The following is a 26,825-nucleotide window of genomic DNA, read 5'->3' as shown; positions in this document are numbered from 1 at the left end:
CATTACATTTCTTTGATTAGTTACTGAGACGTGGTCAGTATGGAGACGCTGTGACGGATCTGTAAACGGGATAATATTAGCTTCACAAGTCTGAGAGAGAGAGAGAGAGAGAGAGAGAGAGAGAGAGAGAGAGAGTTGTCGGTTTGCACATCACTAACTGAAGTATTCTATCACTGTAAAGTTAAAGGAATGGCATTGCGAATTTTTGTGATGAAAACTTTTCTCGAGTAGATATATACAATACAGTTCAGCATATTGTGGGGACAAGCATAAAGAGTAAATTGTGTACATACAATGATTTTATGTTGTTTATGAAAGATTTATCAAATGAAGTATCCGAAGAATGTTTAACATGATTGTTTGAGAGGGGGCGTTGGGGGTGATTAACTGGTGGATGTCTTCCCGTTTTGTATTATGATAACACTGAACAATGTATAGTCACGTTTGTTATTTTTTCCGTCTTTTCTGTTCCTTCCCCAATTAACATCCCAATAGTTAACTGTCAGTCAGGTATACTAATTCCCTCTTCAGGTCAACGGATGCATATTTAAAGATATTTAGGGAGACGTGATATCTAATTCCTTCCATTCACTGGACATACGAGTGAGCTTGGATTAAAACTTTACTGAAGAGAAAAATAAATTATGGAATATGCATCCAGATATACTTTATGCTGAGAGAGAGAGAGAGAGAGAGAGAGAGAGAGAGAGAGAGAGAGGCAGGCAGGCAGAAATATAAGTTCAAATGGTCACAGCCTGTTTGCTGTAAGTGCCTTTTCCCTGTTAACAATTTATCCATTTCCAGTACTAGACACATGGAGTGTAGATATAATAAAAAATAAAACAAAAGAGTCTGGAAGGAAATACGCGTGCAAAGCCTTCATTTAATACACCTTATGTAATGAAAAGAAGCTAGCATCAAATTTATGAAGGTTGCTAAATAATTTAATGACCTCTTAGGTTAGTTTTAGTAATAATAAAGAACTTCACCATAATTGACCCGTAAATAATGCAGCCCAAATAACCAAGAGAGGAGTAAACTGGTTGACCCACAATGGCCTGTCTGGTTAGCCCTGAAAAGGATCAGCGTTACTGACCTAAAAAAAAAAAAAACAATGCCTATTGACCCAAAAACTGGGCAGCCCAGTTAACTTGTAAAAGGCCAGCCTTGTTGGCCGGAAAAATTGAAAGCCCGGTTGAATCAAAGAAGGAACAACTAAATTAACCCAACACAAGACATCTCGGTTGACCCTCAAGGAGTCAGGCTGGTCACCCCCTAAATGAACACCAGGTCGATGCAAAACTTGAAAAGGTTTATGAAGTTCTGATCTTGTTAAAGTTAACCTTCATGGTAGTTCCGAATATGTCTGTATTCGCTATTTTCACTACGTACAGATTTAAGTTTTACTCTTTATGCTTTCCGGTATTATTGCAATCAAGCATTTTAAAGAGACCTATCTTTTGCTGAAAATTTTATTCACTGACCATTCCTTACATGGCGCTTCTCGCCCCTTCCTCTCTTGCTGCGTTCTGGATTTTTTCGTCCATTTCTTCCTCACAAATTATTAACATCCACTAAGAAATAACTAAAAGGGAAAGTTCAGTTGGCCCAGATAGGGGTGAGCTAGGTTAAAAGCAGATATCTTTGTCTAAGAAAAAAATAATAATCAAAGGCTCTAGGAAAGATAATGACACTGAAAAAGTTTATCGAAAACAAAAGCTTTACCAAGAATAAGATAAAGAACTCGCTCTTAGATCAATTTAACCTAAAAAATAATCATTAAAATAAAACTATTTAGAAAAACCTTTTGAAAGGTAAAATTTCCGGGTATAGCATCCACCAAGTCTTAAAGAACCTAAAATGACTAAATCAGAATTAGACCCTTAGGAAAAAGACCCTTTCAACAAATAAAGTTTTCTTGAAAAATAAATTATATGAGGAATAAAAGCAATGCAGAAAAAAAATCGAGAGTAAGATACAAGTCACTTGAAAAAATGCCTTTTCATAGTCAAAGGGAAAGTACAAAAGCATTGTGAAAATCCTCAACCTAGGACCAAAACTACTGAAAGCCCTCATACCAACGAGGCCACTTCGTGTTATTGGACGTTTACATATTCCAGTAAAAGTCATTTCTTCAGATACACTGTTGGAATAATTTTGTATTTCATCATGACGTCTACCAGATTCATCAGACAATTTTAGAAATTTCGACGTAGAGACCAAAACCAGAGGAAGTACAACGGAAAGTCAGACCCTAGAGACAAGCGACTGGCAGCAACAGAGGCCAGACTGAAATTCGAATATGAGAAGGACGTCCCCTCCGCCCACTGGGCGACATCGCAACTTAGGTTTCAGTATGATGAAATCCGACCCAGAATAAAACGGCTGTTCGTAATGGGGGAGGCGCCACCAACGATGGTTTTCTGGGAGAGTTGTTAGAGAGTCATTAATTAAATTTCTCTTCGTCAGAAGAGTTAGGTATTTTAATGAGCTCGGCTTGTCGGCTTTGTCCGTCTTCCTTTTTTTAAGAGTATTATGTCACCAATTCGGGTTCTCCTTTTAATTGATTGCCTTTTCTAAAGAGGGAATGATCAAAGGGGATTTCCTCCGTTCTACGGAATAATCTGCTCTAAATCATTAAGAATTTTGGTCCATTTTAGATTCTCCTTTCAATAGATTATCTTTTTTTAAACACTGGGTTTCAGGTGGGATTAACTGTCATAATTTAGATCATTCGTATCTATCCAGTTGAGAATATATTAGGTATTCAGATTCATCTCTCAATAGATAGCGTTTTATAACGAGTAGGACCCTCTTATTTTTCGGGGCCAATCTCTTCTCACATTATATAGACTATATCCCCTTTTCAAATTCTTTCCATAAATTAACTGTCCTAATGACCGGATCCTTAGATGGGATTTCTTAACGTATTCGAGGTAGGAATATCTTATCTCCACATTTGAATTACTGCCAGACAACGATAGATCTCTTTACTCTCACAGAGGAGTCCAAGGTTTGGTCCCAAAGCCTGTACTGACCACTAACTTTAATGTGATCAAGTGTTGAAAAAAGTTAATAAGTAAGATGTAGACCTCTGGACTCAGCCGAACCAGCAGGCACCTGCGACATATTGGCCAAAGAGAAAGGCGCAGTGAGACTTAAGTGCCGGAAAACTTCATCGTACCTCGAACTTGAACGCTGATAAATTTTGTCTTGATCTTGAAAATACGGCAAGGTGTTATACCTGAGCAAACCAAGTCAACACTAAATTGGAAGATACTATACCTGGAAATGAAAGTTATAAAAAAGGAAGACACAATCATAGCACCAAACGCAGAGGACAAGTTCGAAGGTAAAAACAAATCATTGGATCTCTACATGGAAATAGCATGCATAACTGCACATTTTGACGTTAATGGAAAATACCGTAACATATCCTACTGGAACCATGGCCTGGAACCCAGAAAGGTTATTCGGTAAATTTGTGCAATTCCAGAGCTTTTAAGTCTGATTCTAAACCATTTTGTTGCACTATCTCTTTGCTATTCCAGGGCTTTTAACCTTGATTTTCCACCCATTTTGTGCCTAACCACAGACACTTATTGGTTAAAAGCCAAAATCCATATCGTTTTGTATTTTCCGTCCTTTATTTTCAAGAGACCTGTTCTTTAAACCTTTACATATTTGAACACAACTGCCGACAGTCCACTTCACCAAAAATAACTTTCTCGTAGTATCGGGTTTCAAAAATTGTCAATAGTTTTTCTATGTAAATGTAGAGGTAGCATCATATTCAGAAAAACTTTACAACTATGGACCGTAACTTTCTCAAATGCCTTCGATAATTCTTCGCTTATCATCGTGTTATTTACTTATCCCCTTAACGCTATTTAAAGAGAGTGTGTATTTGTTAAAAAGCTTTGATTTTTTACACAAAACCAGATATACATGGCAACCTTTTTCCTTCATCTACCGCGTGCTTGAAGAAAAAGGAATGGGCAAGGATAAGAAATTATTGATATTAAGTATTTTAACCCTTTCAGTGAGTTGAAATAATAAATCCTGAAAAAAAATACTCGAAAAAGAAAACAGGTAAATGACCTGGGATTATTCCCGAAGGGAAATGTAACATTCGCTTTCATGTAAAATATATCCTAAAAAATATTAATATTTATATTAATTTGATACCTATTTATTGATAAGTCATTACGACTCCAAATTACATTTATGCTATCAAACCGATACTCTCTGGACGTATACTTTTTTTAAATGTCGTAAACGAAACATAACTTGATATCATAGGCTCTTGTATACAACATATCATGAATTCTATTAAATCTACCGAAGTTTCCGGCAATTAAATGTTAATTCATTTGCAGTTCACTACGACACAAAATTACCTTTGCATTACTAAAATTGTGATTCTAGATACCCAGATATGTTCCTGATATTGACATTGAAATCCAAGTATAATACAAATATTTTTCTGGGGTGCAATGTATCTAAAATGTATAAAATTTCCCGGTATTTAAGGTTACTGAACATTTTAATCCAGTGCGAAGTTTCTAGGAAACTAAATTAGATTATTATATTCGATACTGATATTCTCAATAAGCGTTACTTGATGACGCAACAAACTGCTTTGAAATGGAAAACAGTTTCTGTATTGCTTTTACTCAAAATGTGTTAGGCGAATTGAGCCATCATAGCCTGAAACCAACATCAAAATTTGAAGATAACAAGTATATCCAACACGGTCTGAATTCCCTTTTATATTCTGAGTTAATCTCATGACGATTTCTCCATTTCGCCCAAAGTGAAAAGGCCTCAGGGATTTTCAGTTTTGAAGTCCAACGAATTTTCGTAAGTGCTAGATATCACTTCCACCTTCCACAGTATTATTGCATTTAAGGTTTTCTTTTTCTTTTTTTTTATTAGCATTGCTTGGATCAGTTTAATTACCCCGGTAAATACACTTAGGAATTAGTTGTGAAAATTACAATTTCAGAGTTTTTATTTATTTTTTTTTTTTTTGAGGGATGTTGGTTAAAAGTCATTTCATAATCTAGATACAGTGAGACGTGAAATTATTTTCAGATGATTTACATTAAACCAATACATATACAGTAAGACAGCTTAAGTTCAAAATGCTTTCTGCTTCTCCTAAAAACAAATCTCAATTTCTAGAGCATGACAGTTTACGATATACGTTTTTCTACAGAGGAATATACCATTAGCGTCTCTTTCAAATACTCCTCTCTCTCTCTCTCTCTCTCTCTCCCTCTCTCTAGTGTAATATATTACTAGCTGTTGCAACCTTGAGTACTGCGTAGGACTTATCAAAATTTAGAATAATTGTCATATACATTTCTCAAAACATCAATACCATACGAACAAGAGAAACTCTCGAAAGGAAATCTTTGCTGTTGTCTATGGCGCCTGTTTTTAGGTTATGACAGCTATGTCCAGAAAATGACTTCTGGTTTGTTATTATGCTAGTTGTATTTATGGTCTAAATCTCTATTTAAATCTCAAGGGCTGCATCCATGTTTGGGGAAATGTTTATCAGCATCAGAAAACACAGACAAACGGATGATTACAGCAGAGCTAAGATATGGAGATAAAATTTGCTCCGCCATGAGCAAAATAAAGACCAAGGGTTTTCGCACTATGCAAAGCCTCTTTCGCCTTGCACGGCACAGTGATGCCAACACCTAGACTAATTTTACCTCCTCAATTTTTAATTCACTTAATGCGTCTTCGTTGGATGAGGAAATAAAAAAAGGAGGATAAATCTTTCTATCTCTCTTTCTTGAAATCTTCAGCTGGAAACCCTTTTGGATAGAACCAACGGATTATAAATCCCAGAGAGCCCCAAAGGGAAAACAGCCTGCAGAGAAAGAGGCAAGTTATAGGGAAAAGCGATAAAAAATAAATATCAGGAAATAGACCGATACACCTGAGTTCAAGAGGCATCAGAAGAAGACTCCACGACTGCACTATGCAAACTATTCCACATTTTAGTTGTAGTCAAAGTAAAACCCCTAGGAAACCGAGCTCTATTAAACCTGAGACTAGAAAACGGCACACGGGTATACAGTAACCTAACACTGACCCACGGCTGACCTTACATGAATAAACTCCTCACAATGATAAAACTCTGACAGACCGCTTTGCTGTCAATGAATGGTACACGGATTCGTCCTCTGGTTTCATGACTCTATCCCAACACTCACTCTATACCCATTATACAAAAGGATGGTGGAATGCTGCTCGTATGGCTGTGGAATCTGACGAATGTTGTCGGCTAGGGCCGTATCCTCGAATTTAAAAAAGTTCGAGTCGAGAGAAAACTAGAATATATTCACTATTATTCTTGAGGATTTGTCTACAGTACAAGCGAATAAACAATGAGGGTGAATCGGCCAAGGGAATAGCTTTACTAGTGTCCAACACGGGAAGAGGAATAAGATGGAATGTTTCTGGGACATAGTTTGGAGACATTTATAGATAAAATTTCAGTTTTCTCATTATTCAAAAGAAGAATATTCGCGAGTTTACTTAGTTTACTTGTCTCCGAAATGCTAGACTAAAGTAAGGCGTATTTCCATAGGTACTTTACGACTAGTTGGATTTCCAAGACAGAATTGATGATGTATTTAGAATGTGTTTAGGACTAACTTGATTTACAAGACAGAACTTGGGACGTGTCAAAAACAGACACCAAAGATGACCAACGAAAATGACTTCTGTCGGACATAAATGTTATGAATAAAAAAATATACTCAAATAAGAGCTTTGATACCCAAGTTTTATTCAGACGGAAGCTCAGAGGAAGACATTCAAAAAACAACTTGCATTACCACACCAAAGCTGTAAGAAGACTGTATGTGAAAGTGTTACAAGAAACTAACCTGTAATAAAAATTCATCGTAAAAGAGTTATGCAATATATACCTAAGTCTAATGACTTTTACTCTTAACTGAAATAGAAAAAGGGAAAAGAAAATATCATTTTGGTTTTAGATTTCCATTTGAAATTCCAAACAAAAACTATCAATTTGGTTTTCGAGATATTTCTTTTATATTATTCCATCAATTTTTTTAGGCATTTTTTCTGTTACACGAAGAATTTTTCGTAAAGCTTTAAATTGATGCTGACAGAAAGCATACAAACCCATATCCAATATATATATATATATATATATATATATATATATATATATATATATATATATATATATATATATATATATATATATATATATATATATGTGTGTGTGTGTGTGTGTGTGTGTGTGTGTGTGTGTGTGTGTGTGTGTGTATGCGTGTGTGTAAATATATACACGTACACACACATATATATATGTATATGCATATATATATATATATATATATATATATATATATATATATATATATATATATATATATACTGGATATGTCTGTATGCTTCTCGTATTAATTCAAAGGTTTTACTCTTTCCAATGGGGTAATCTGCTCTTATTTATTGAGAGTATTGATCCCTTTTAGATTCTCCTTCCTACAGATTATCTGTTCTTAAACATGGATTTTTAGGTGGGATTAACTGTAATAATTTAGATAATTTGTTTTTATCCAGTTGAGACTATGTTCCGTAATCAGATTCATCTTTCAATATTCAGCTTTGTATAATGAGTAGGACCCTTCTGTATGTCGAGACCAATCTATCCTTACATTATAGAAACAAAAATGCCCCCTTTTCAAATTCTTTCAATAAATTGCCTTTCCAAATGAGTGAGTCCTCAGGTTGGATTTCACGCTATATTCGAAGTATGGAATATAACTCGAAATTTGAATTTTTATCTCACAACGTTAGGGCCTTTCGCTTTTACTCATGAGTCGCTGGTTCGATCCTGATGCCAGTAGTATTGATCTACAAAATACAGTAAGGTAATATATTCAAACAATCCAAGTTAAAAAAAAATTCATAACACCAAACGCAGGAGACAAATTGAAACGCGAAGTGGTGTTATGGTTAAGAAAAACTTCATTGAACATCTATACTGAAATAACATTCATAGCTGCACACTTTAACAATAATGAAAAATGCCATCATATATCCTGTTGGGACGGACTATGGGCTGGAACTCAGAATGGTTTTTCGGTACATTTGTGTCATTCCGAAGTTTTTAAGTCTGATTCTAAACCAGTTTGACTCAACAGCTCTTTGCTATTCCAGGGCTTTCAAGCCTGATTTCAGACCTGTTTCGTTCCTAGCCACAGACCCATATTGGTTAGAAGCCAGAGTCCAAAACGTTTTGTATTTTCCGTCTTTCAGTTTCAGAAAAAAATATTCATCAATGAAAGATTTCAGAGCTTACCGGATCCATGTCTTTACGGATTTAAATGCAATTGTCGATAATCGACCTAATCTAAAATAACTGCCTGGTAATATCGGGTTACATAAATGGTTAAGAATTCTTTTAATGTGAATGCGTAAGTGGCGTCATTCAGAATATCTCTTATAATTATGAAGACCATTAGCTTCTGAAATGTTTGTGACAATTTTCCACTTGTTATCGTGTCCTTTATTTATCATCTTAACGCTATATAAAGATTATGCACATCTGCTGTGATGCTTTGACTTTTTTATGCACAAAATCTGATATCCATTGCAACCTATTGTCTATGAACAGGATATTGATAACAGCAAGTATTTGTACCCGACCATAAAATTATGTAGATAAACCCTTACTGAATTGAATATAGATATAGGAAATTATAAACTGGACTTAGGATTAGTCTTGAGTGAAAAATTTTACATTCCCTCTCGTATAAAATATGTCCTAAAATAAATAAACATATCGGTATTTGTAGCAATTTAATATTCATTCATCTGTCACTCACTACGATGACAAATTACATATATATTATGAAACCGGTATTCTCAGAAGGCTTGGTCTTTTTTATGAATACTGTAACTGAGATATATTGCGATATTACGTGCTCCCGTATCTTATGTATCCTGAAATCTATTGAGTTTACCGATATTTCCCGGCAATTAAATATTAAGTCACTGGTAAGTCAGTGTGTTGCTAAATTACTTTTCTATCGCTAGAACTGAGGTGATAAATAAAGTTTTTTTTTTCTGAAATTAGATTGAAATCCACGTAGAATTCAAATATTTATCTTGGGTGCATTGTATCCTGTAATATGTCATTTTGTCGATATTAAAATGTTATTGAATGGTTTAATCTAATGGGAACTTTCTATGAAACTAAAATACAATTAAAACTGTTATTCTCAATACTTTTTATTGGTAATGCAACAAAAACTGAAAAAAATGGAAAGTAATTATACATTCCTTTCAGCCAAAGTTTATTTCGTTTATTGAGCCATCATAGTCTAAATGTGACGTGAAAGATTAAAGATAAGAAGTATATTCAGCAACGTTTGAAGTTCATTTTGTAGTTTGAGTCACCTCAAGAGATTTCTCCATTACAATCGAAAAAAATCCTCAGAGATTTTCGGTTTTGAAGCCCTTTAAATTTTTCGCCAATATTTAATCTCACTCTGCCTTCAACATTATGATTGGATTTGAGTTTTTGTTTTTTATTCCCATTGCTTGGGTCAGTTTATTCACCCCAGGTAAAATACACCTGGGTATTTGTCGTGAAAACTGTAATTTCAGAGTAATTGTTTCCAGTGAAGGATGTATACCGAAAGTAATTTCATATCCTCAGTACAATGAAAATAGTTTTCTCAAGAGGGATATATATATATATATATATATATATATATATATATATATATATATATATATATATATATATATATATATATATATATACATATACTAAGATACTCTAAATTCACAGTATTTTCTGTTTCTCATAATAATAAAAAAACTTCGAAATTCCAGCGTATAAAGTAAATGTAATACCTGTAACACCGTTTACAGAGAAAGTTCACGAAACCATACGTTTTTAGAGTGAAATAGAATACTAGTTTTTCTTTCAAACATCACCCACCACCGCCCACCCCCCTCTCTCTCTCTCTCTCTCTGTTATACCAAAAAGTTTGATAGATGTAGCAACCTAAATTATGGCATAGGGTTTATCAATCTTCAGAAAAATTAATATTTACATTTCTCAAACCATTAATTCCATATGAACACCGTGACGACATTTTAACTGATTTCAGTTAAAAATGCCCAAGAGAAACTCTGGTAAGGAAACTCTTGCTGTTTTCTATGGTGCCTGTATTTGGATTGTTGAGGGCTGTATTAAGATAATGACTGCCCTGTTTAGATTATAACAAGTTTGTTTATGATATAAAGCTATATTTAGATCTCGGTGGTTGCATGAATTTTCCAGGAACTGTTTATCGACATCAGAAAGTTCAGGTAATATGATGGTTACGGCAGAACTAAGATACGAATAACAAAGACTCCCTCACTGTTCTAAACCTCTTTCGACTTGCATGGCACCGCGATTGTAACCCATAGACTTATTTTACGTCCTCAAGTTTTAATTCACCTAGTGAGTCTTCCTAGTATTAAAAAAAGGGAAATTCTTTGTCTTTTTTTCTTTGAATCTTCAGCTGATAAACCTTATGAACAGTCAATAGGCTATAAGCCCCAGTGGGCTCCAAAGGGAAATCAGCCTGCGGAGACAGGCTATTGGAGAAAGTGATGAATAAGTGAATATAAGGGAATACGCTGGTACACCTGAATGCCCTAATTTCCTAATTGGACTAGGCAACGTATTTTACGTCCAAGACGACTCCAAATGGAAAACAGCCTGCCGGGACAGGCTATTGGAAAAAGTGATAAGTAAATGAATTGAGGGAATATGCTGGTACACCTGAATGCCCTAATATCCTAATTGCACTAGGCAACGTATTTTACATTGCAGTTGTAGCCAAAGTAAAACGCCTAGCAAACTGAGTACTATTAAACCTAGTACTAGAAAAAAAAACACGCAGGTATTAAGTAACCTAACGCCGACCTTTCATGAATAAACTATTCAGAGTAACAGGGCTGTGATGGACCGCTTTCCTGTCCCCGAATGATACATGGATAGTCCCTCAGGATGTGTACCTCCCTCCCAACGCTCACTCTACATCCAGGATGCAAAAGGATGATGGAACGCTGCTCGTATGGCCGGGGAATCTGACGAATGTCGTCGGCTGGGGACGTGTCCTCGCTCGAGCCGAGAGAAAGATAAAATTAGAAAGTATTCACTATTATTCAAGGGGATCTGTCTACTAGCGATACACGTGAAGTCGCTAGCGGATCCAGGGAAATTTCCTTGGGTGGGGATCACACCAATGTTCATATTATACATATATATATATATATATATATATATATATATATATATATATATATATATATATATATATATATATATATATAAAACAATTTATTATTTTTCCCATTTTATATTTCTCATTTATGTTATTATTATCTAAATCTTCAATATTATTATGTTGTCATTATTTTTCATGAGGGGGGGGTACTTGCCCAGGTGGCGAGCGCCCCTCCCCAAACTGGCATGGAGGATACATCGGCTTAGAGAATAGCTTAACCGTGGGCCTACACGAAGAGAGAAATAAGGCAAATTATTTCTGGAGCATATGTTGGCAACATTTATCTTTTAACTTTCATTTTCCTATCTGTTTCTATTTTCGAAATGAAGAATATTCACTAACTTACTTGTGCCCGAAATGGCAAATTAATGTAAACGGATATCTAAAGGTAATTTAACATTAATTTGATATGTAAGACAACAAACGTTGTATTTAGAATGTATTAAACAAGGACACCAAAAATGACTAATGAAAATAGAATATGGTGGACATAAAACAATAAAAAAATCTGTTTATAGACAAAAACTTGGACACTCAACTTCATTTAGACTCAAGCTTGAAGAAAGGTATTAAAAATATTCGTGCTTTGAAACACCAAAGCCGTATGAAACACTACATGAAAGTGTTACAATCACTAAACTCTAATAAAAGTCTATCTTAAAAGTGCAGTGCAATATATACCTTCATCTATTAGCTTTTATTCTAAACTGAAATGGAAAAAGGGAAAAGGGGAGAATATCAGTTTGGTTTTAGATTTCCATTTGAAATTTCAAAACAAAAAACATCAATTGGATTTTCGATTTTTTTTTTCTCTTACATTTTCCATCACTCTCTTTTTTAGGTATTATTTGCCCCTTCAGTCACAGTTTTGCAGTTTAGAATTCTTTTGTAAAATATTTTTCCTTTCCTGTTTTCTGTTACAGTGTGAATTTTTCGTGAAACTTTAAATTCATATTTAGTAGAAGCATACACACATATATCCTCATACTCTTTCTCTCTATGTACATATATATATATATATATATATATATATATATATATATATATATATATATATATACATATATATATATATATATATATATATATATATATATATAAAAGACAGATAGATAGAAATTTGGTTCCTGTCCTATGACCTTTAGATGGTATAAGCGAGTATATACAGTCTGGAATTAGTTACAGAACACATTACATTTCTTTTGATTAATTACACAGGCGTCAATATGGAGATCTGTGGACTGGGATTCATACCAAACGATATTAGGCTTCATGTGTCTGAGTTTGAGAGAGAGAGAGAGAGAGAGAGAGAGAGAGAGAGAGAGAGAGAGAGAGAGATATTCGCCTGGTTTGTAAATTAAGCACTGACATATTACATCAGTATTAGGTGATTCTCATAAGACCGACTTAATTAGGAATGGGATTGAGAAATTTTGCGTTACGAAAAGTTTCCGAGAATTGATATTTATAATGGACTTATTGTAAGCGCAAGCATAAATGGTAAATTACATACACTTAAGTATTATATATGACTAATGACCCCTATACCTAATAAAGTACCGGAAGAATTGTTTTAACACAGGGAATTGATTAACATGTCGAGGTCTTCCCTTTTTAGTTTTCTGTAAAAGAAAGCTACTGAGTTGGCTACTTGTTAGTCCGTCCGCACTTTTTCTGTCCGCCCTCAGATCTTGAAAACTACTGAGGCTTGAGGGCTGCAAATTAGTATGTTGATCATCCACCCTCCAATCATCAAACATACCAAATTGTAACCCTGTAGCCTCAGTAGTTTTTATTTTATTTAGGGTTAAAGTCAGAATGATCGTGTTTCTGGCACCGCTATAGGTGCCAACAACGCGGGCCACCACCGGGTCGTGGCTGAAGGTTTCATGGGCCACGGCTGAGAGTTTCATGGGCTGTGGCTGAGAGTTTCATACAGCATTATACGCTGTACAGAAAACTTGATTGCGCTGAAGAAACTTCGGTGCATTTTTTACATGTATTATGATAATACAATATAACACACACTCACGTCTGTTATTTTCCCCGTCTTTTTCTGCTTTCTCCCAGATAAACCCCAACAGTTAGGTCGACGGAATCATGATGAACGATGTTTGGGCAGACATGGCATCCTATTCCTTCCATCCATCGGCCATACGAGTGAGATTGATTTTATCGTTTGTTTAGCCGAGGGCTATATCATCGCCCCGGGGATCCCAGTTGTTTTGACTTAAACTTTACAGAAGAGGAAAATAAATTGTAATATCTGCTTCCCGACATGCTTTAACCTGAGAGAGAGAGAGAGAGAGAGAGAGAGAGAGAGAGAGAGAGAGCAGTTCTAATGGTCAATATATAACTATGATAGGAAAGCATAAACAAATATAACCTTACTTTGTCTCCTGCGTATCACTGCACAGCTTGCTTAATGTTAATTTCTGTTCCCTGGTAATAATTTTTTTTAATTTCCAGTGTTTTGACGTATCGTGGAGTATTGAGCTTATAAAAAAAAAACCAAAAGCCTTCATTCAATACCCCTCATTTAATATAAAGAATCTAGTTGGGAATCCTATGAAAATGGCTAAGTGCGATAATCACCGCTTAGGTTTGTTTTATAATAATAGTGATGTCTTTTAGACGGTCAGCATAGTTGCTCAATAAAAAGGTAGCCGCAATAAAAGGGCACCGCAGTTGACCCGAAACTAGAGCAGCCAAAATGACCTAAAAAACCAGCGTTGTTAACCTAAAAATGGGAAAGCCCGGATGACCTACGAAAGGTCAGCCCTGTTGACCGTAAAGGGCGAGTCAGGATGTGGCAAACAGGAACACCCAGATTACCCTAAAAAAAGAAAGAAAGAAAAAAAAGAATGGGTCAGCCAAGTCAAACCTTAAAGGGAGAGCCAAGTCGATACAAAAAAAGGGAAAACTTTAATGAAGTTCTGTTCTTGTTAAAGTTAACCCGAAAGGTAGTTCCAAATATGTTTGTATTTTTACTTTAAACGTATTGGATTTCAATTTTTACTCTACTTCATATGGTGTTATTACTATCAAATTATTTATTGAGACATCATTTTTTTTTAAATTTTAATTTACTAACTATTCCTTAAATAGCGTGATTTGCACGTTCCTCTTTTGTTGTTCCGTGAATATTTTTCTCCATTTCTTTCTTCCAAATAATAAGCATCCACGAAGAAATATGAAAATGACAGTTCAGTTGACCCAGAAAGGGACGAGCTCGCCTGAATAGTAATGGCTCTATTAAAGACAAAAGAGAGAAATCAAAATCTCTGTTAAGGATAACGACAATGAAAAAACACTAAGATAAGATTATCGTAAAAAAATTATCAGAAAAATATTATCAGAAAAATTAAACGATGTGAGAAAACCCTTTTTGAACATTTAAATTTCCTTGATCCCATCTACAAAGAATTAAAGTAACGTAAAAAAAAAAAGAAACTAAGTCAGAATCAAGAGCCATTTGAATAGGCCCTTTCAAAAACAAAGTTTCCGAGAAAAAAACTGTACTAGGAATAAAAACAAAGTAAAATCTTTCGAGGATAACTTACAGGACACTTGAAAAAAAAATGCCTTTTCAAAGTCAAGAATAAAAGTCAAATATAAGAGCAATGTGGAAATCCTCAACCATGGAACAAAACTACTCGAAAGCCTTCTTACCAAAGAATCCACTTTGCGTTATTGCACATTCATATTCCCAAATAAAAATCATTATTTCAGATTACACTGCTAAAACAAGCTATATCTCATCATTCCGTCTACCAGATTCCTCAGATAATTTTAGAAATCTCGGCATAAAGACCAAAACCGGGGCAAGTGCTACGTTAAATCAGACCTTACGTACAAGCGACTGGCAGCAACGGAGGCCAGTGAAATCTGAATACGAGAAGGACGTCCATCGGGCCAATACGACATCGCAACTCAATTTCATAATGAATCCGACCCAGAACAAAACGAAGAAACGTAAAAGGGAAGAGCAACCGACAATAGTTGTGTGAGAGAGTTGTTAGCATGTCATTAATTAAATTTCTCCTCGTCAAAGGAGGCGATTTTAATGAGCTCGGTCTGTAGGCTTTGTCCGTTCGCCTTTTGGAATACTATGTTGCTATTTCTGGCTCTTCTTTCAATTGATTGCCTTTTCTAAATAGGGAACCATCAAAAGGGATTTCCTGCTGTCTATGGAGTAATCTGCTCCAAATTATTAAGAATATTGATCCTTTTTAGATTCTGATTTCAATATACTATCCTTTTGATGAGTGAGTTGTCAACTGGAATTTCCTGCTATAATTTAGGTCATTTGATTCTGTCCTACAGAGAATATGTTCCATATTCAGATTCGTCTTTCAGTGGATAACTTCTTATAATGAGTAGGTCCCTCGTCTTTATAGTAGCCAGTCTATTCCTACATTATATACTATGTCCCATTTTGAAATTGTTTCGATAAATGGCCTTCCTAATGAGGGAATCCACAGATGGGATTTCTTGCTATATCCGATGTAGGAATATTTCACCTCTACATTCAGATTCCTACCTCACTTTGTTAGCACACTTGGTTTTCACTCTGGAAATCCTGGTTCAATCGTGATGCCAGCGCTGGCTCCTACCTCAAGTGTGATGAGGGACCTGTTGTGAACCTCTGGGCTATGGGCAACCAACAGAAACCCCAGACATATTGGCCAAGTTAAAAGGAACCGTAAGACTGAAATGCAAGAAACTTCTTCGGACCTCGGAATTGGACGTATGTAAATGTTGTGTTTTTCTTGAAAATACAGTAGTTTACTATATCTGAAAGAAACAAGATAAAAATCACAACACGAGAAACAAAAGAAAAGCTGAAAGGTTAAACTGGATGACAGTTATGGAAAACTTCACCAGACCTCTGCACTAAAATGATGTTCATAGCTGCACCCCATGGCATTGGAAAATGCCTAATACATGCTGTTGGAACTATGGGCTGGAATTCAGAAAGTTGACTCGGTAGATATGAGCAATTCCAGAGCTCTTAAGTCTGATTCTAATCTAGTCTGATTCAGTGTCTCTTTGTTATTCCAGAGCTTTTAAGCCTGATTTCAGACCCATTTTGTCCCTAACCATAGACCCATATTGGTTAAAAGCCAGAGTCCGTATCGCTCTGCATTTTCATCTCTCAATTTCAGGAAAGGTATTCAGGAATGAAAGATTTCAGAGCTTATACAATCTTTGTCTTTACGGATTTGGACATAATTATGGATAAGCTACTTAATCCAAGAGAACTGTTTGGTATTATCGTGTTTCAACAATGTTCAAGAGTTTGTTCTGTGTCAATGTGTAAGTGGCATTATACAGAAAATCATTTAAAAATAATGAGACCATTAACGTTTCAAATGCTTTCAATCTTTTTTCTCATCTATTATCGTGCCATTTATTCATCCCTTTAACACTATTTAAAGAGAATGTGTATTGCTATGAAGTTTTTAGCCATGCTAGAAGAAAAGGGAAAATGGCGGAACAAGTGATTATTAAATCCAATATTTAACTCGGCCACTGAGTAAAAGTGATAAACTCTGAAAGGGATACAAAAAGAGGAAACATAAATGCCTTAGCATTAGTCCCGAATGAAAAAGACACAAATCTCTCTTGTATAAAATGCAAATTAAAATTAAATCAAATCATCATTATTTATGGCAATTTAGTATTCTTTTATCGGTAAGTCGCTACGATATCAAATTGTGTTTCTTCTATTCAACCGGTATTCTCAGAACGCTTACGTTTTTCATAGATGTTGTAACTGACATATAATGGGATATTACAGGTCACTGTATATAGAACATCATGAAATCTATTAAATTCACCGATGTTTTAAATGTTAATTCAACGGTCAGTCACTCTGAAACAAAATTATTTTTGCATCATTAAAACTGATTCTCGATACAAAAATATTTTTCTGATAATGTAACTGAATCCAGGAATGAAATGAATATTTGTCTTTGATGCAATGTATCCTGAACTGTATCAAGTCTGTCGGTTTTTAATTATTGAATATTTTAATCCAATGAGAAGTTTCTAGGACTCTAATTAGATTAATGCAGCTGAAACTGATTTTATCAATACGCTTTATTTGGCAATGCAACAAAAACTAAAAAAAAAAAATATGGAAAATGATTTTCTGTATTCCTTTTGGCTAGAGTTTGTTTCGCGAATTGGGCCATCACAGTGTGAGAACATGAAAGTTTAGTTATTACAAGTATATCCAATAACGTTTGAAGCCCATTTTATAGTCTGAGTCAACTTTATGACGATTTCTCCGCTTCAGCCGAAAAGAAAAAGCCTCAGGGATTTTCAGTTTTGAAGCCCCGAGAAATTTTCGTCAGTTCTAAATCTCACTTCAGGCTTCCACAGTATAATTGCATTTATGGTTTTTTCCCCTCTACTTTTTTTATTAACATTGCTTGGATAAGAGTATTTACAAAGGTAAATACGCCTGGGAATTAGTCGTGAAAACTGTAAATTTAGTGATATTTTTTCATTGAAGGATGAATATCGAAAAGGCATTTTATAATCTCGTTACAACGAGAAGTAAAATTATTTTAATGTGATTTATATTACATATATACATATACAATATGATGCCCTATTTTTTTTTCTCGTAACAACAACAAGACAACAGAACTTCAAATTTCCAGCGCGCAAGAAAACTTACAATTTGGAACACCAATTACACTGACAGCTGATGTAACCATACACTTTCGATAGTGTAGTAGAATACTAGTTTCTCTTTCAAACAACCCTCTCTCTCTCTCTCTCTCTCTCTCTCTCTCTCTCTTTCTGTGTGTGTGTGTGTGTGTGTTTCATAGAAAACGCTGACAACTGTTGCAACCTTAAGTATAGCACAGGATTTCTCAGTCTTTTAGAATAATTATTGTTTCCAATTCCCATAACAATAATAGCCTACAAACACCAAAACTGCAATTCAGAGGATTTCAGTTAAATCTGACTAAAGTGAAAATCTGAAATGAAATTATTTCCTGTTTTCTACGGGTACCAGTATTTACATAAGGAAAGCTGTATTCAGATAATGACTACCGGTTTTAGATTATGAAAGCTGTCTTTAGATCTCGCTGGCTACATAGATTATCAGGGAATTGCTTATCAGCAACAGACAGAAAAGAAATGTTCATGATTACCACGGAACTAAGAAATGAGGGCAAAATTTGCAAAGCATGGGCAAAATGAAGAACAAACAACTGCCCACTGTACAATCATTTTTTTTTTTTTTTTTTGCCGTCTACAGTGCATTGACACCAACACCTAGATTCATTTAACGTCCTCATTTTATTATTCACTTCGTGCGTCTTCGTAGGAGTAAAAAATAAATAAATAAAAAAGTGGGGTGGGGGAATTCTTTTTATTTTGCTATAATTGAATCTTCAGTAGAACACCCTTGTAGAGAGAGAGTCAAGAGACTATGAACCCAAAAGGGGTCCAAAGAGAAATCAGCCAGCAGACAGAGACAAATTATATGAAAAGCCGATTAATAAATATATATGAGGTAATAGCTGGATGCACCCGAATTCAAGAAACTTTCGCAGAGGATTCCACGGATGCACTTCGCAAACTATTCCGCATTTTAATTGTAGCCAAAATAAAGCTCACAGCAAACTGAACAATATTAAACCTGATGATAATACAAAACGACACACGGGTATTCAGAAACCCTTCGCTGACCCAGCGCCGACCTTACGTGAATAAACTCTTCACAGTGACAGCGCTGTCAGACGGACCACTTTGCCATCCACGAATGATACATGGATACGTCCTCTGGATATGTGTCTCTGCCTCAACACTTACTCTGCATCCAGTATGAAAAAGGATGATGGAATGCTGCTCGTATAGCTGTGGAATCTGACGAATGTCGTCGGCTAGGGCCGTATCCTTGAATTTAAAAAGAGTTCGAGCCGAGAGAAAACTAGAATTTGTTCACTATTATTCAAGAGGATTTGTCTACGAGTGAGTATACATGGAGGGTGCAACAGCTTGGGAAAAAAGCTTTACTGGGGGCCTGTACAGAAAGGGATATAAGAAAAAAATTTCAAGTTCATACTCTGGAGACATTTATAGATTAAAATTCAGTATCTTTTTATTTTTATATCGAAAAGAAGAATATTCGTCATTTTACTTGTATCCGGAAAGCTAGATAAAAGTAAGACGTATATCCACCGGTAATTTAACACTAGCTTGATTTATAAGACGAAACTGATGTTGTATGTAGGTTGTGTTAAACTAGTTGACTAACCCAAATGCCCTTGGCGAACACAAAAATGATAAATATGAAAAACGTGTCTTAATAAAAGCTTGAATACCCAAGCTTTATTCAGACTAAGGCTTGAAGAAACATATTCATAATAAAGCTTCCATTACAACACCAAAGCTATATGAAGAAACTATATGAAAGCGTTATAAAAACCCAAACTGTAATCAAAATTTATATCAAAAGTATAGTGCAATATATACCAGCATCTATTAACTTTTATTCTGAATTGAAATGAAAAAAAGGGGAAAAGAAGATAATGTCGGTCTGTAATTATTTACAGAAAACATAAGATTTCTTTTGATTAGTTACCGAGACTTTAGTATGGAGATGCTGCGGACTTGATTCATAAAGGGAATAATATTAGCTTCACAGTTCTGAGAGAGAGAGAGAGAGAGAGAGAGAGAGAGAGAGAGAGAGAGAGAGAGAGAGAGAGAGAGAGAGAGAGAGAGTCGTTTGGTTTGTATATCAAGGACTGAAGTATGCCATCGCTGTAATGTTATTCTCGCAAGACAGCCTCAATCAAGAAAGGCATTGAGAAATATAGTTATGGAAACACTCCCCGAATAGATATTTATTATACACTTGTGCATATTGTAAGCGCAAGCATATTTAGTAAATTATGTACATACAAGTATTAGATATTGTTATTGAGAGTTATTTCAAAAAACGTGACAGAGGGATGGTTGTAACGCGATTGGAGGAAATTAACTCGCCGATGTCTTTTTTTTACTTTTTGGATAGATAAGATAGCATAATGAATACTCACGTTTGTTTATTGTCTATCTATATTTTCTTACCCCTGATGAACACAAATCATTCTACTATCAACCAGGTACTTTTTCAGTTCCTCGTTGGACGAGTCGGTAGAGTTCTCGGCTAGCACTCTGCTAGGCCCGAGTTCGAGTCTCCGACCGGTCAATGAAGAATTAGAGGAATTTATTTCTGGTGACAGAAATTCATTTCTCGGTATAATGTGATTCGGATTCCACAATAAGCTGTAGGTCCCGTTGCTAGGTAACCAATTGGTTCTTAGCCACGTAAAATAATAAGTCTAATCCTTCGGGCCAGCACTCTCTAGGAGAGCTGTTGACCAGCCCAGTGGTCTGGTTAAAACTAAGGTATACTTAAGTACTTTTTTCCTGCTTAGGTCAACAGAAACATGTTTAATGGTACTTAGAGAGCCATGCCATACTATTCCTTCAATCAACTGTCATGGATACTTCAGGATAGAGAGAGAGAGAGAGAGAGAGAGAGAGAGAGAGAGAGAGAGAGAGAGAGAGAGAGAGAGAGAGAGAGAGAGAGAGAGAGAGAGAGAGAGAGTTCCAACGATTTTAATATAGGACCCAGTAATAGAATAAAATAAAATGAATCTGCCTAACAAGATCTCTATGGCTAGTCTCCTCAGTAGCACTGAACCGTTTGTTTTATATTAGTTTTGGCTTCTTGTTAACATCTTATTCATGTCCAGTGTTTAGCTGTGTCGTAAAGTACAAAGCATATAAAATTAGAAGAAAAAAATCTCGACAAAAAAAAAAGAAAGAGTACTGAAGTAAATGATAACTCAAATCCTTCATTCATTTCCCTTATTTGATGAAAAGAGCTAGCAAGAAATTCTATAACTGTCCCATTAAAAGGTAGCTCTTGTGACCCATAAAAGGGAACCACGGCTGACCCTTAATGGCAATGCAGGTGACCAAAAGAGAAATGGTCAGCCTGATTGACCCAGAAATGGGACAGCCAGATTAACCTAAAATGTGTCAGCCATGTTGACCTGGAACTTTGGAAACCTGGGTGAACCAATAAAGGGACATTCAGATTAACGTAAAAATGGCATACCTGGGTTGACCCAGAATGGGTCAGCCAAGTCAACCCACAAAGAGGCAGCAAAACCGACACAAAAAGGGAAAAGGTTTATGAAGTTCTTTTTCAAATTTGTTTGAAGTTGATGTTTTCGCCATTTAGGGTTTTATTTCTCACTGTTTATTTCTTCTGATAACATTACCCCAAAGTATTAGTTTTGAGAGACTCATTATTTTTTCTAACTTTTATTCACTAATTATTCCAAATGTCCTATTACTCATTCCATCCTCTTTTGTTGTTTCTCGAACATTTTTCTTCCTTCTTCCTTATGAATAATCAACATCCACGAAAAAAAAACACACACAAAAAAAAAAACAAGGGTATTCCAGCTGACCCTGGAAGGGCCGATCTAGGCTAAAACTCGACAGCTCTATTAAGAGAAAAAAAAATAATCAAGAGCTCCAAGAAGGATAACGACCATGAAAATCTGTCGAGCAGAAAAACTTCGTCAGGAATAGAATAAAAAAGAAAAACTCTAAATCAAAACAGAAAACGAAAACTATTTGGAAAAAGGCTTTTCAAAGGTAAAATTTCCTTGGACCGCATCTACCTAGTATTAAAGCAACATACAAAAAACTAAATCTGAATCAGGATCCACGTGAAAAAGGTTCTTTCAAAAATATAGTTTCTGTGAAAAAAACTTCAGACCCACGAGGCCACTTTGACCTACTTCACGTTTATATATCGGAATAAAAGTAATTTCTTCAGATTGCACAGCTGACATAGGCTATATTTTATCATCCCGTCTACCAAGTTCCTCCGACAATTTTAGAAATCTCGACATAGAGACTAAAACCGGAGACAGTATCACGGAAAATCAGACCCTAGAGACAAGCGACTGGCAGCAACAGAGGCCAGAGTGAAATTTGAATATGAGAAGGACGTCCACTCTGCCAACTGGGCGACATCGCAACTTGATTTCAATATAATGAAATCCGACCCAGAATAAAACGGCTGTTCGTAATGAGGGAGGCGCCACCGACAATAATTTTGCGAGAGAGTTGTTAGCATGTCATTAATTAAATTTTCCTCGTCAAAGGAGTTAGACACCGAGGCCCTTTTAATGAGCTCGTCCTGTCGTCTTTGCCCGTCCGCCATTTTAGAATTTTATGTTGCCATTTCGGGTTCTCCTTTCAATTGACTGCCTTTTCTAAAGATGAAGTCATCGAAGGGGATTTCCTCTTGTCTGCGGGGTAATCTGCTCCAAATTATTAAGAGTATTGGTCCCTATTAGGATCTCTTTTCAATAGAAAATCTTTTTTTAATGAGCCAGTTTTCAGGTTGGATTTCCTGCTGTAAATTGGATTATTTGTTTCTGTCCTATTGATAATGTACTCCGTATTCAGATCACTCTTTCGATGGATAGCTTTCTGTAATGGGTAGGATCCTCTTATTTTTCGGGGCCAATCTATTCCTCCATTATAAAGACTACATCCTTTTTTGAAAGTTGAACGGACCCTCAGATGGGATTTCCTGCTGTACTTGAGGCAGGAATTTGTTATATCTACGTTTAAATTTCTGCCTCACTTCGTTAGGGCCCTTGGCTTTCATTCAAGAGTCCCGGGTTAGATCCCGATTCCAACACTGACCCCTGAGTTTCGACTGACCAGATTTAAAAAAAAAGAAAATAAAAAGATAAGAGGCCTGATGTGACCCTCTGGACTCTGCCTATCCAAAAGAGGCTGGAGATTATATTGGCCAAGTCAAAAGGTGAAGTAAGATTAAAATGCGGGAAAGCTTCATTGATCCGCTAGACTGGACATATGTAAATTTTGTCTTGATCTTGAAAATACATTATTATTATTATTATTATTATTATTATTATTATTATTATTATTATTATTATTATTATTATTATTTCAGGAATTAAAACCTATTCACATGAAACAAGCACACAGGGGCCATTGACTTGAAATTCAAGCTTCCAAAGAATGTTGGTTGCAACCTCCCACCGCAGACCCCCACACTGCAGCAGTAACTGATCATGATACTAAGTCAGTGATTTTTCATCGTCCTTGGGGAGACGCAAACCCGCGACATCTGAGTGGCATGCCACGACACTAACCACTATACCAGCGGGCCAGCTAAAAGTAATATACGTCAACAAACCAAGATAAGAAAAAAATCACAACACGATACGTAAAAGACGAATTAAAAGGTGATGTGGCATTATGGTAAAGATGAACTTCGCTGAACCTCGAGACTGAAATAATATTCATATCTGAACACTGACGTCAATGGAAAACGTCATAATTTATCCTACTGGAACAACGGACTAGAACTCAGAAAGGTTATTCGGTACATTTTGTGTAATGCCAGAGCTTTTAAACCTGATTCTAAACCAGTTTGATTCAGTATGTCTTTGCTATTGCAGAGCTTTTAAGCCTGATTTCAGTCCTATTTTGTCCCTAACCACAGACCCATGTTGGTTAAAAGCTTGAGTCCATACCGTTTTGTAAGTCCCATCCTTTAATGTCGAGACAAGTATTTAGGAATGAAAGAATTCCTGATCTTACAGGATCGACTTCTTTACAGGTTTAAATACAACTTTCGATAAACGTTTAAGATTTTGTTTTACGTTAATGTATACGTAGCATCGTACAGAAAATCATTTATAACAAAGGAAATCATTAACATCTGAAATATTTTCAAACTTTTTACACTTCTTAGCTTATCATTTGATCTATCATCGTGACGCTCTTTACAGAGTATGTGTACTTGCTTTGAAGCTTTTCTTAACAAAATCTGATATACCTGACTACCTATTACCTTTACTTAGCCGATGCTTGAAGAAAAGCGGAAAAGGAATGAACAGGTGATTTTTAACATTAAGTATCTTAACCGAATTACTGAGTTAAAATAATAGATCTGAAGAGGATACAAAAATAAAATACAGAAATGTTTCTGGATCAATCCCGAATGAAAAAGTGAACATTTCCTCTTATTTAGAATAGAACCTAAAATACAAATAAAAAATAATCAATATTTACAGGAATTCAGTATTCATTTATTGGTAAGTCACTTCGACATCAATTTATATTTATACTATCAAACCGGTGTTCTCAGAATGTTTATACTTTTTTCATGAATACTGTAATTGAAACAATGCGATACTATACGCTATTGTATATAAGGTATCGTGAAATCTATTAATTTTACCGGTATTTCCCAGCAATTAAATATTAATTCATCGGTAAGTCACTATGTTGAGAGATTTGTTTTGCATCACTAAAACTAAGATTCTCGATAGACACATTTTTTTCTGACAGTGAAACTGATATCCAGGCATATAACAAATATTTGTCTTGGAGGAAATGTATCCAGAAATATATAAGGTTTGTCAGTGATTACAGTTACTGAACATATTGACCCAATGGATATTTTCTAGGAAACTAAATTGGATTAATACAGTTAAAACTAATATGCTCAATAACCTTTACTTGGCAATTCAAGAAAGACTGTTGACTAATAAAATAGTTTTCATGTTTCTTCCAGTCAAAGATTTATAGTGAATTGAGTCTAAATTCCACATGAACGCGTAAAAATTACAAGTATACCAACATCGTTTGAATTCCTTTATAGGGTTCGAGTTAACCCCAAGGCGGTTCCTCCATTTCATCCAAATTCGAAAAGCCTCAGGGATTTTCAGTTTTGAAACCCAGTGAAATTTTCGTCAATAATTAATCTCACTCTGCCTTACACTGTATTAGTGCCTTTATGATTTTTCTCTCTTTCTCTTTTTCAATTAGCATTGCTTGCATAAGTTTATTAATTAAGGTAAATATACATGGGAATTAATAGTGAAAATGATAATTTCAGAGTTTTTTCAGCGTTGTTGGAAATCAAAAGCCATTTCATAACCTCGATATAGTGAGAAGTAAAATTATTGCAAGGTAATTCATATTAGATCTATACATATGTTCACAATGCTTTTTGTTACTCGTATAAAAGAGAAAAAGAGAATCTCGTACAATTGGTGACACCATTTGCACCGATAGCTGACAAAAGCTTACTTACGTTAAACGGTATAAAAAGGTGAACAGGTGCATTTTACATAAAACGCCACATCTTTCATTTTATTTGTTTTACATTAAAAATTCAAATGAAATGCTAATGTATATTCAAGGTCCCATTTACTAACAATATGTAGAGGGCCCTATCAAGGTTTCAGTCAATTGCCCACAAATCAGGTGATGAAGCGTGTGAACACAGCCTGTCAAGTTGCTAATGCTTTGACTGGGATTACAGTTGAGATATTATGAAAGTCTCTGAGTTATGGAAAAAGACATATCTGATGTAAGACAGTTGGCCAGAAGACCAGGGTGTTGGTGGCACTATCATTAAAAATCAGCGTCTACAAGTATCGAGAATGACAGGGATCAGGAAAACGTTCAAATGACAAGAGGCAAACTGAAAAGTTCGGAGTAGTTCATGAAGATAAAGCAACACTAGTATTTTTGGCTAAAAACGATATTGCAACTGAAGATATTACAATAGAACTTCCAAACGCTGACAGAACAGGAATTGATAAGTTGCTTAAATATGCTGATAAATGGTCAACGCCACACGCCAACTTTCGAGGTACTTTAGCAAAGTCAAACTCCATGCCCTTTAAAATCGCTATACATAAGAAGCTTTTCTTTTACATTTTAATAAAAAAACTGAATAAAATGTGCATTCCACATAAATAAGTTGGAAAGACTAGAACAAATAAAACCCCTATCTCTACATTTAAAAGCATTTGATTGAATGTATATATTTTAAGATTCTACTTATAAGTCTTTATTAATATAATATAAATATTCAGTTAGCATAGCTTCCTTGATATTTGGTGGTTTCTAACTTGCCTTTTCCTAACCACACAGCCAGAGGGACACTTGGCCTATAAAGATGTCAGCCACTGTTGCAATTTTTAACCCACTAGGGAACATTTTTATCTTTTTATACAAAACAGGGTCAGTGCTGAGATGATTCGGTCTTGAGAACCGAATAGGGAGTGATGAAAGCTTGGTGAAAAGAGTATATATTCCAATGCTTTTTGGAGGGAGGGGAGGATTAGAAAGCCCTGAAATGTGCTCTCACCCAAAATATATATGTCAGAGTCTAGATATTTCTGAAACTCTTCCTTAAAGAAAACCTAAAACAATAATGTAGACGGGTTGAACACCCAGGAGGGAGGGTTCCATTGGTAATAATCTCGGATTATCCTTTTTCCTTTTTCTCCTATATAGATCCGTTTTCAACATCTTCCTTTCCTTCCCTTTTTCTTTAACATCCATATGATCTCTCTCTCTCTCTCTCTCTCTTCT

The sequence above is a fragment of the Macrobrachium rosenbergii genome, chromosome 9 (assembly GCF_040412425.1).
Source record: "Macrobrachium rosenbergii isolate ZJJX-2024 chromosome 9, ASM4041242v1, whole genome shotgun sequence".
NCBI lineage: Eukaryota > Metazoa > Arthropoda > Malacostraca > Decapoda > Palaemonidae > Macrobrachium > Macrobrachium rosenbergii.
Note: the sequence above shows the minus strand (reverse complement) of the source record.